Genomic DNA, 12,118 nt, shown 5'->3' with positions numbered 1-12,118 from the left:
TGCATCGGCCGGGAATCGAACCCGGGCCGCCCGCGTGGCAGGCGAGCATTCTACCACTGAACCACCGATGCTAATTGGATGGGTGCAAATCCGATTACCGGAGGTCGTTGGGTCATAATTGAATTGATTGGGAAGTGAGGCCTTACGATATTTACAAACGTTTTACATCTGGTGTAACACGAATCGTTAAGGCCCCTCCACGAGGCTGCACCGCGGCTCGGTGCGCACAAGACCCTAGCCTCCAGCCACCGCACCGCTTACGGGCACTGAGAGATAAGCCGACTGAATATAACAGCGCCTGGAGACTGCATCACGGGCAGATTCACGCCGTACATATTGTGGTATGTATGCAAACGCGCTATGTAGCGCGTTTGCAAAGCACCGCATAATACTGTGCTGTCATATCATCACAAATCCAATCCGTTTACAATGACGTCTCGTCAAAAAAGATAAAGGCATGTTGCCGAGATATCAAACCCAACTAGATTTCCATTCTCGTGGTTTTTATCCGAGGAATAACGCTAATTCTCCTGTCTTGTCTATGCGAATAATGTTCCTCGCTAATGCACTCAACAACTTACGCAAGTTTGTAAATATGCCTTTGTTCAACGTTTCATATACTCTCATTGCGTTCTGCGGCCTTCTTCTCCGGCAGCTCGATGCTTAAGGCACGAAGTGGAAAATGCATCGGCCGGGAATCGAACCCGGGCCGCCCGCGTGGCAGGCGAGCATTCTACCACTGAACCACCGATGCTGAGTGAAGGGGTTTAAACTTGATTACCGGAGGTCGATGGGTCATAATTGAGTTGATTGAGGAGAAGTGGGGCTTCGTGCCTTAAGCAAGAGGAGAAGTCCTTTTCTCTCCGGATAGCCAAAGCTGATCTCCAGTTGCACTGAGCAGTGCGCTCGTCCCTCCTGCCCCTCCGTGGCACAGCCCATGTGGGTGCGTTGTCATGGTCTGAATGAAACTAAAGGAGCCGTCGCCAAGTAGTTACGCGTTCTGAATAGCTATCTGAACTACCGATGCTGAGTGCTTGGGCTCAGACCTGATTACCGGAGATCGTTGGGTCATTATTGAATTGATTGAGAAGAGGCGAGGCCTTAAAGTCGTTTCTGCTCCGGATAAGCAAAGCTCATGTCCAGCTGCTGTAAGCTGTGAACTTGTCCCGCTCCTGCGCCCTCCGTGGCACAGCACTTTGGGTGTTTTGTCAGTCTGAATGAAAGTAAAGGAGCCGTCGTCAAATAGTTCGCACACGCGCACACGCACACGCACACACGCACACGCGCACACGCACACGCACACGCACACGCACACACACACGCACACGCACACGCACACGCACACGCACACGCACACGCACACGCACACGCACACGCACACGCACACGCACACGCACACACACACACACACACACACACACACCACACACACACACCACACACACACACCACACACCACACACACACACACACACACACACACCACGTGTGCACTCACGCGCGCACTTGTGGGTACACGCGTTTGGGTTTTTCTGCATCGTGCATAAAATGCACGATGCAGAAAAACCCAACACCCCTGTACTAGACAGATGATCGGTTTAGATTATATACCCAGCACTGCAATCCTGTCAGGGTCAGGAGTTCGGGCGCACATGGCGAGACTGCATCACACGTTAGCAATCACAAGAAAGTAGCCTCCATGGTTACCTTCTTGGCCACCGCAGTTACTTACAGTTACTTTCTTGGCCACCGCACAGGGTGCGGGTTGTGAACCGACCGTCCGAAAAAAACTCCATGCACGACACCCTGAGCCTACATACGCAAGACACCATCCCTGGGTACCGTTTGGGGCTCTGAACGGACCGTCCGAAAGCAACTCTTCATGCACGGCACCCTGAGCATCCGTGCTAGAGACGCAATTGTCAAAAAAATAACAGAAAAAGTTAACCTCAAGCCCAGTCCGCCCCGCCTAGCTAGTGATCCAGCCCGCCCCGCCTAGCTAGCGGTCCAGCCCGCCCCGCGTAGCTAGTGATCCAGCGAGCCAAAGCCCGCTATGTTTTAATGCTGATCCACCACGAGTCCGCAAGTATTCACTTATTGTAAGATGCATTTAATTCCCCCACCTCAATTTTATACCGATGCTTTACATTGGACATGAAATGGCATTTAATTGGCATCTAATACGTAACAATATTTTGGCAACACCTGTGACGTTAACAACATGGCTGGGCTGATATTTTTTGGACAGTTGCGTCTCTGGTATGCATACTCAAAATGCCGTGCGTGGAGAGCCATTTTTGGACGGTCGTTTCCTAGCCCGCAACCCATGCAGTGGCCAAGAAGGTAACCCGTGGAGGCTACTTTCTTGTAAGTACTAACGTGTGGTGCTGTCTTCCCACGTGCGCCTGAGATCAGCCCGCTACGGGTACATCATACATAAACATAAGCGAGAATGTCCATGACAGGATTGCAGTGCGGGGTATATTCTGAACTGATAATCTGTCTAGCACGGGGTGCTGGGTTTTTCCACCTTGTGCATTTCGTATCACATTTGTCGGTGTGGACGTTGGTCAGACAGTCGCTTTGCCCCATGCTGGGCGGCAGTTTCACGATGCGCGGCACGCAATGCGTGACACGACATTCTATTATCTTGAATCAAAACTGCATCGGCCGGGAATCGAACCCGGGCCGCCCGCGTGGCAGGCGAGCATTCTACCACTGAACCACCGATGCTAAGCGAAGGGGTTTAAACCTGATAACCGGAGGTCGGTGGGTCATAATTGAGTTGATTGAGGAGTGAGGTGAAGTGAGGCTTTAAAGTCCTTTTGTCTTGGGAAAGCCAAAGCAATCTTCAATTGCTCTAAGCTGTGCGCTTGTCCCCTTCCACCCCAACCGAGGCACAACCCATGTAGGCACGTTGGCGTGATCTGAATGAAACTAAAAGGAGCCGTCGCCAAGTAGTTACGTGTTCTGAAAACTATTCGACTATCAGTTAGTCTACTGAACATTGCAGATAAGCCTTGGATGTTGAGACGGTGTTGCTGGTCAAGATAAGTTTTTTATGTATCAGGAGTTATGCGTTTAAAAAGTAGTTATATGTCCCAGATTCATGGAAGGTGACAAAAAATTACGGCTATATTCATCCTCCACCTATCCAGTTGAACTATTAAAACCTATCGGAGATTGATAAGTGATGATGAAGAATACAACGGAACTACACTAGAAATTATCAGCAGTCGCAGACAAATGGAGCCCGGGTGGCAATGTGATCCACGACGCATGGCATCCAGCTTGTGTTTAGTGGTCCGCTTTTGAGTGCAAGGAGCAGCGTTTAAATCGCGAAAATGCATCGGCCGGGAATCGAACCCGGGCCGCCCGCGTGGCAGGCGAGCATTCTACCACTGAACCACCGATGCTTAGTTAGTGGGTTTAAACCTGGTTACCGGAGGCCGGTGAGTCATAATTGACTTGATTGAGGAGAAATAAGACTTCTCAGTCCTTTTCTCTCCGCAAAGCCAAAGGAAATGTTCAATTGCTCTAAGCTGAGCGCTTGTCCCCTCCCATCCCAACGGAGGCACAACCACGTGGGTGCGTTGTCATGGTCCGAATGAAACTAAAGAGCCGTCGCGAACCATTTACGTGTGATTAATAAATGTGGTTACAGCATATGGCTGGCATTGCTTCGCCACTTGCTACGAACCTTGTTCGTAAGGCTACTCTTGCTAAAATCGTATACAATCGTAGAATTCGCGGCACATAATAACTATATTTTGTAAAGTTCATCTCCATCTCTTCAGCGTTCATGTCTCACCTGCAATGTTTATTTTTAACGGTATTCCAATACCTGTTGAGAACCCAATCCCTTGGCGACGACTTTTTTGGCTTCATTCAGACCCCCATCGTACCTACATGGGTTGTGCCAGAGACGGTGCGGGAGGGAGACAAATTTAAAGCTTCGAGTATTTGAACATTAGCTTTGCCTTTCCCGAGACATACAACTTGGAGGAAAGCTTCTTCTCAACCAAGTCAATCATGTTTAAAAAACAACAACCCATCGACCTCCGGTTATCAGGTTTAATCCCCTTCACTTATCATCGGTGGTTGAGTGGTAGAATGCTGGCCTGCCAGGCGGGTTCGATTCCCGGCCGATGCATTGGATTTTAGGTGACACTAATCAGGGTAGGAAAATGAGCCTCGTGTTGTGCAACAAGAAAAGAACACCATCGCGTGTTGAGGTCTGATACGCCGATGCTAACTGATGCGTGGTATAAGGAGACGGATTTCCCGATTCTGCCTTTTTGGCATGGGTTGGCATTTCTGGCGTTCAAACAGCAGTCCCCATGCATTTGGGAATTAATGCGGCTTCACTTAGACTGACAAAACAGAAGGTAGCACTGTGTACGCTGCAGCCTGGCCAGGTAATGACGCATTTAAAGACAACGAGGCTACCATTTTACAGCGTGCAGCACGTCCAGGCCGGCAAGTATGAGACACGATGATAATCAATGAGAAAAAGTCGAGATCCCTCTGGAAGATACGCCACCATGCGTGACATGAGCTCCCAGCAAACATTCCATATCAACCAACGCCGATGTTTTGATTTAACAACTCGCTGGACATCAACGTCGACAAAAGTTGGCTTAAGGGCACGCCGTGTTAAAGTCAGGTGTCCCTGTGCACGGCAAGCTATCAGCATGTGTTTTATATCAACCACGGCAGTCCCATAAAGCAACTGTGCCGCATTACGTAACCTTGGCGGCTCGAAAGCTCACGACTGGAGACTGCATCGCACGTCAGCCCAAACAGGAAACTAACTCCGGCTGCCGTGTAACGTGCGGCAAGAAAAAGTCCATATCCAAACCGCTCTAATTCAGCAAGATCATTGACACTCCATGTGACGAAGGAATACAATCGAACATGAACTGGCCAGAAGAAAGGAAACTGTTCAGAACGTTTTTATCGTTACATTATTGCGTTTTCTTCCCTGTTACCAAAGTTAATTGTAGCTTATATAAATATATGGATATACGTTATATATATATATATTATATATATATATATATATATGCATATATATATACACGTATATACATATACATTAAATAAACATGCATCGTGCACGTGTGCGCGCGTGTGGGCGTGTGCGTATGCGTGCGTGCGTGCGTGCGTGCGTGCGTGCGTGCGTGCGTGCGTGCGTGCGTGCGTGCGTGTGTACGTGTGTACATGATGTCTATGCAGATTATCAGTTGCTATTTCATTTTTTATCTCGCACCTTTTTTGGACTACGTTACATATGCTGTATTGCAAACAACTGAACTCAGTCACCAGGACTACAACCTACGAACCGGACTTCATAGAAGACGGCCTCAACATTCGGCCTCATTTGCCTACAGACAACAAAACATATTTCCATGAGATAAATCTCAATCTCTCCAGCATTCATGTCTTGTCCGCAAAGTCCATTAGCTTAAATGGTGGTCCCGTACCTATTGAGAACCGGAACTGTTTGGCGACGGCTGTTTTAGTTTCTTTGGGCCATGACAGCGCACCTAAACGAGTTGGGCCACGGAGGGCGCGGGATGGGAAAAAGTTCACCGCTTAGAGCACTGGGCATGGGCTTTCCTCATCCGCAGCAGAAAAGAGGTAAAGGCCTCATTTCTGCTAAATCAATTCCACTATGACCCAACGACCTCCGGTAATCAGGTTCGATCCCGATCATTCAGCATCGGTGGTTCAGTGGTAGAATGCTCGCCTGCCACGCGGGCGGCCCGGGTTCGATTCCCGGCCGATGCATTTTCGCCATTTGAACACCGCTTCCAGCCCTCGAAGCGGACCAATCAACACAAGCTGGATGACATGTGTCATGGCTCACATTGCCACCCGGGCTCCATTTATCTGCTACTGCTGATAATACCCAGTGTGTTTCTGTCCCATTCGTCATAAAACAGGCATATTGGCAAATGACATCTTCTCCTCAACATTCAAGTCTGATCTGCAATGTCCATTAGGCTGACTGATTGTCCAAAGCCATTGAGAACACTCATGTCGAATTACATTACAAACGCCAGTCTGAAATGAAGCAGAGGCAGATACTGCCTGTTGTGTCTTTGGACAGGAGCCGATCTCAACAGGTCGTCACAAGGTCATCCCACACAAGAATGACTCCTCTAGTGTCACATCAAGTCCTTTGCAACGGGGAATTCCCTGGTCTTTTCGGATAACTGACATGCCAACGCAGGTAACTGACCTAACGCCATCGTATCGGTTCGTACCTCGCCAGTTGGCGTGGCATTGCGCTCCGTCTTTGATCGGTCTGCCTTTGGTCGTTCCTGCCTTTTGGAGGGTCGTCTTTGGGTGTGATGTTGGCTTCCGATTGGTTACTGTTTGTGGTCATAGCAGTGCGTTGGCTTGCTTCACCCTTGGACAGATTGGAATGAAAATGACTGTCCTACATCCCTATTGTGATCTGAAATGGCATATAACCGACTTCCGCAAAAAGGCGATCGGCAAGCGAGCGAGCGTGATGCTTAGAACGAAAATGACAGCGTGATGTTGTGGTGACCCAGCACTTTATTGCTGGTCACGCATGGGCGTACATTTGCTCTGGGTCGTCTTAAAAGGCTAATATTATAAGTTTTACGTTAAAGATAAAAAACAGTGTAGAAACATATTCCCATTTTTGCCTTACCCGGTCATGGGGCAAAGGAGTAGCGGGGCCTAAGAATGCACATATAGCGTCGATCCAGACAACCCATGAGTTTCGAACGACACGGAACTTGACAGTGGCCCTGCGTATAGTCATAAATGCTTTAGTGACAGCAAAACACGACGCAGTAGCGCCGCACAGTAAAATGCAAGTGGTCACGCCTCAACAAGGCATCGATAGGCCGCAAAAACCCGAAAAGTGGTGAAGTGCTATTTAATCGTAGAATCCCGGCACATAAGAACTATATTTTACAAAGTACATTTCCATCTCTTCAGCATTCATGTTTTACCTGGAGTGTCCATTATTTTAAATGGTATTCCAATATGTATTGAGAACCCGAACTATTTGGCAACGAATTTTTATCTTCACTCAGACGATGACAACAAACCTATATGGGCTGTGCCGGAGAGGGCGCGAAGGGAGACGACTTCACACATTAGAGTATTTGAACATTAGTTTTGCCTATCCGGAGAGGAAACAACTTAGAAGAATAACTTTTCCTCAATCACTTCAATTATGTTCAAATAAACAACGACACCTTCTCAATATTCAAGTGCTACCAGCAATGCTCATTGGACTGACTGGTAGTCGAATGGCTATTTAGAAGACGTAAGTACTTGGCGACGGCTCTTTTAGTTTCATTCAAACCAAAACAACGTACCCACATGTACTGTGCCACAGAGAGGGCGGGAGGGGACAAGCGCACAGCTTATAGCAATTGGACATTAGCCTTGTCTCACCAGAGAGAAAGGGACTTAAAAGTGTCACTTCTCCTCGATAAACTCAATTATGACCCACCCACCTCCGATAATCAGGTTTGAACCCATTTACTCAGCATCGGTGGTTCAGTGGTAGAATGCTCGCCTGCCACGCGGGCGGCCCGGGTTCGATTCCCGGCCGATGCATTTTCGCAATTTGAACACTGCTTCGCGGACCGAAGCGGACCAATCAAGACAAGCGGGATGATATGTGTCATGGCTCGCATTGCCATCACGGGTCCATTTGTCTAGACTGCTGATACAATTTAGTGTATTTCTGTTCCGTTCTTCATAAAAAGGTATCTTGTAAAGCGACACATTCTCCACATTGAAGCCTTCTCTACAATGCTCATTGGACTGACTGATAGTCGAATAGCTATTCAGAACACGTAACTAGTTAGCGACGGGTCTTTTAGTTTCTTTCAGACCATGACGTCGTAGCTACATGGTTGTGCCCCGGTTGATATGGGAGGGGGATAAACACACAGCTTGGAGCAATGGAAGATTTCCTTTGACTTGGCGGAGAGAAAAGGACTTAAAAGCCCCACTTCTCAATCAACTCAATTATGACTCACCGACCTGCGGTTATCAGGTTTAGGGCCGTTCATTTAGCATCGGTGGTTCAGTGGTAGAATGATCGCCTGCCCACGCGGGCGGCACGGGGTTCGATTCCTGGCCTATGCAGTTTTGACCCAAGGTGGGTTCCTCACAAACCGAGAGCCGTTTATACGTATTGTGCACAGTGAATTTTCCCACCCAGCATGTGATACAGCGGGTGTCTGATCGTTGTCCACACGGACAAACGTGATATGAATGCACAAGGTGAAAACCCCAACACCCACGTGCTAGACATATTGTCGCTTTAGATTATATATATACCCAACACTGCAATCCCGTCAGGGACTTCTCGCCGATGAAGCCGTAGCGTGCTGACTTCAGGTGCACATCGGAAAGGCGGCATCACACGTTAGCACTCACAAGAGCTAGCACGGTTTAGCACAACGGTTGGCCTTCACGGCTTACTTTCTTACATAAATAAAGGGAACAGACCCGGGCAATAAAGCCGGAACACATGTGTCATGCCCACGTGGCTTATGCCTGAGTGGTCACTGCGCTGCATTCTGGCAATTCAATTGTATTATACAGCGATGTGTGACCATTTGACAGCGTGTAGCACGTCAAGGCGGGCAAATGTAAGACATGATGATCGAAGAAAAAAGTGGACAGATGCCAGGGCAAGATCAGATACCATGTGCGACACAAGCTCCCTTAAAAATGTCATATCAACCAACGCCGATGTTATGATTTACCATCTTGCTGGACATCAACGTCGACGAAGGTGTGCTTGAAAGGAGTTTAAGTCAAGAGTCCCTGTGCACGACAGCTATCACGCATGTGTTCTTTATCGACCACGTCAGTCCCCATGAAGCAACTGCGCCGCATTACGTAACCGTGGCGGGCCCCGAACACACACAACACACCACACACCACACACACACACACACACACACACACACACACACACACACACACACACACACACAACACACACACAACACACAACACACACACACACACACACACCCACACACACCACACACACACACACCACACAACACACACACACACACACACACCACACACCACACACACACACACACACACACACACACACACACACACACACACACACACACACACACACACACACACACACACACACACACACACACACACACACCACACACACACACACACACGACTGGAGAGACTGCATCATACGTCAGCCCGAACAGAAAACTAACTCCGGCTGCCGTGTCAGGCGCGGCAACAGAAAATCAAAATCCAACTCACCCTTATTCTGAAAAGCTCAGTAACAGTCCACCTTACGAATGAATACAATTGAACATGAACTTACCAGAACCAAAAAAAAAGTTTAGAAGTTTCTCTCTTAACATTGTAGCGTTTGCTTTTACGTTTCTTAATTTTGTATCATGTATATATATATATATATATATATATATATATATATATATTGTATCGCATATATAAGTTATATATGTATACAACTTTCAATCGTCATTGACGCTATCATATATTGAAGGCACAAAGCCTTGAGTAAACGACCCAATCCTAAGCCGCCTATGTCGTTAAGGCGGAATTTGCCGTGGTCTTAATTATGCTAAAATAAACTACGATAACGCACCGACCTCCTGGTAATCGGGTTTAAACCCATTTACGCGGTCGGCCCGAGTTCGATTCCCGGCCGATGCATTTTCGCGATTTGAACACCCGAAACGGACCATAAAACAAGCAGAAGAACATGTCTAATGCCTCGCATCGCCGACCGGTTTCACTTGTTTGAAACTGCTGATCATGATTAGTGTATTTCCGTTTTGTTTTTCATCGGCGCTTAATGAGCTTAATAGGTTTTATTACTTTTACTAGATTAGGTGGAGGCTGAATACAGCTGCAATTTTTCGTCACATTTCGTGTATCTTGGGCATATAAATGCTTTTCAACCGTAGAACTCAATACGTAAAACAACGTATATTGACAAGGTACGTCTTTTCAACATTGAAGTCTTCACTGCAATATCCATTATACTCACTGGTGGGTTTATAGCTATTCAAAACACATAGCTACTTGGCGACGGCTCCTCATTTTCATTCAGACCAAAACAACGTAACTACATGGATTGTGCTACGGAAGGGGGGGGGGGAGGCGGGAGTGGGACAGGCACGTGGCTACGTTCCCGCTTATATTCCCTCTCAGTTATGACCCACCGGCCTTCGGTAATCAAGTTTAAACCCATTCACTTAGCATCGGTGGTTCAGTGGTAGAATGCTCGCCTGCCACGCGGGCGGACCAGGGTTCGATTCCCGGCCGATGCATTTTCGTCATTTGAACACTGCTTCCATCCCTCGAAGCGGACCAATCAACACAAGCTGGATGACATGTGTCATGGCTCACATTGCCACCCGGGCTCCATTTATCTGCTACTGCTGATAATACCCTGTGTGTTTCTGTCCCATTCTTCTTAAAACGGGTATATTAACAAATGACATCTTCTCCTCAACATTCAAGTCTGATCTGCAATGTCCATTAGGCTGACTGATTGTCCAAAGCCATTCAGAACACTCATGTCGAATTACATTACAAACGCCAGTCTGAAATGAAGCAGAGGCAGATACTGCCTGTTGTGCCTTTGGACAGGAGCCGATCTCAACAGGGTCGTCACAAGGTCATCCGACACAAGAATGACTCCTCTAGTGTCACATCAAGTCCTTTGCAACGGGGAATTCCCCGGTCTTTTCGTGATAACTGCACATGCTAACGCAGGGTAACTGAGCCTAACGCCATGGTATTCGGTTCGTACCTCGCCAGTTGGCGTAGCATTGTGATCCGTCTTTGATCTGTCTGCCTTTGGATCGTTCCCTGCCTTTCGGAGGGTCGTCTTTGGGTGTGATGTTGGCATTCCGGTTGGTTACTGTTTGTGGTCATAGCAGTGCGTTGCTTGCTTCACCCTTGGGCAGATTGGAATGAAAATGACTGTCCTACAACCCTATTGTGATCTTAAATAGCATATAAGCCGAGGTCCGCAAAAAGGCGATCGGCAAGCGAGCGAGCGTGATGCTTAGGAACGAAAATGACAGCGGTGATGTTGTGGTGACCCAGCACTTATTGCTGGTCACGCATGGGCTACATTGCTCTGTGTCGTCTTAAAAGGCTAGGATTGTAAGTTTTACGTTAAAGATAAAAAACAGTGTAAAAACCATATTCCCATTTTTTGCCTTACCCGGTCATGGGGCAAAGGAGTAGCGGGGCCTAAGAATGCACATCATTTGGCGTCGATCCAGACAACCCATGAGTTTCGAACGACACGGAACTTGACAGTGGCCCTGCGTATAGTCATAAATGCTTTAGTGACAGCAAAACACGACGCAGTTAGCGCCGCACTAGTAAAATGCAAGTGGTCACGCTTCAACAAGGCTTCGATAGGCCGCAAAAACCCGAAAAGTGGTGAAGTGCTATTTAATCGTAGAATCCCGGCACATAAACTATATTTTACAAAGTACATTTCCATCTCTTCAGCATTCATGTTTTACCTGGAGTGTCCATTATTTTAAAGGGTATTCCAATATGTATTGAGAACCCGAACTATTTGGCAACGAATTTTTATCTTCACTCAGACGATGACAACAAACCTATATGGGCTGTGCCGGAGAGGGCGCGAAGGGAGACGACTTCACACATTAGAGTATTTGAACATCAGTTTTGCCTATCTGGAGAGGAAACAACTTAGAAGAATAACTTTTCTCAATCATGTCAACTATGCTCAGGCAAACAACAACGTCTTCTCAATATTCAAGTGCTAAGAGCAATGCCCACTGGACTAACTGGTAGTCGAATAACTATTTAGAAGACGTAGCTACTTGGCGACGGCTCTTTTAGTCTCATTCAAACCAAAACAACGTACCCACATGTACTCTGCCACAGAGGGGGCGGGAGGGAGACAAGCGCACAGCTTAGAGCAATTGGACATTAGCTGTGGCTAACCAGAGAGAAAGGGACTTAAAAGTCTCACTTCTCATCGACCAACTCAATTATGACCCACCCACCTCCGATAATCAGGTTTAAACCCCTTCACTCA

General features: G+C 47.5%; 2 non-coding genes across 2 annotated transcripts; both read left to right on the top strand.

Annotated features, from left to right (window-relative positions):
- Window positions 1-5,722: 5,722 nt before the first annotated feature.
- On the top strand, window positions 5,723-5,793 carry TRNAG-GCC (transfer RNA glycine (anticodon GCC)). Its single transcript has one exon. It is a non-coding gene; the product is annotated as a tRNA-Gly (tRNA).
- Window positions 5,794-7,540: 1,747 nt separating this feature from the next.
- On the top strand, window positions 7,541-7,611 carry TRNAG-GCC (transfer RNA glycine (anticodon GCC)). Its single transcript has one exon. It is a non-coding gene; the product is annotated as a tRNA-Gly (tRNA).
- The last annotated feature ends 4,507 nt before the right edge of the window (window positions 7,612-12,118 follow it).

The sequence above is a fragment of the Pollicipes pollicipes genome, unplaced genomic scaffold (assembly GCF_011947565.3).
Source record: "Pollicipes pollicipes isolate AB1234 unplaced genomic scaffold, Ppol_2.1 Scaffold_6052;HRSCAF=7182_pilon_pilon_pilon, whole genome shotgun sequence".
Lineage (NCBI taxonomy): Eukaryota > Metazoa > Arthropoda > Thecostraca > Pollicipedomorpha > Pollicipedidae > Pollicipes > Pollicipes pollicipes.
The sequence above is the reverse complement of the archived record's forward strand: the minus strand, read 5'-3'. Positions and strand labels throughout refer to the sequence as shown.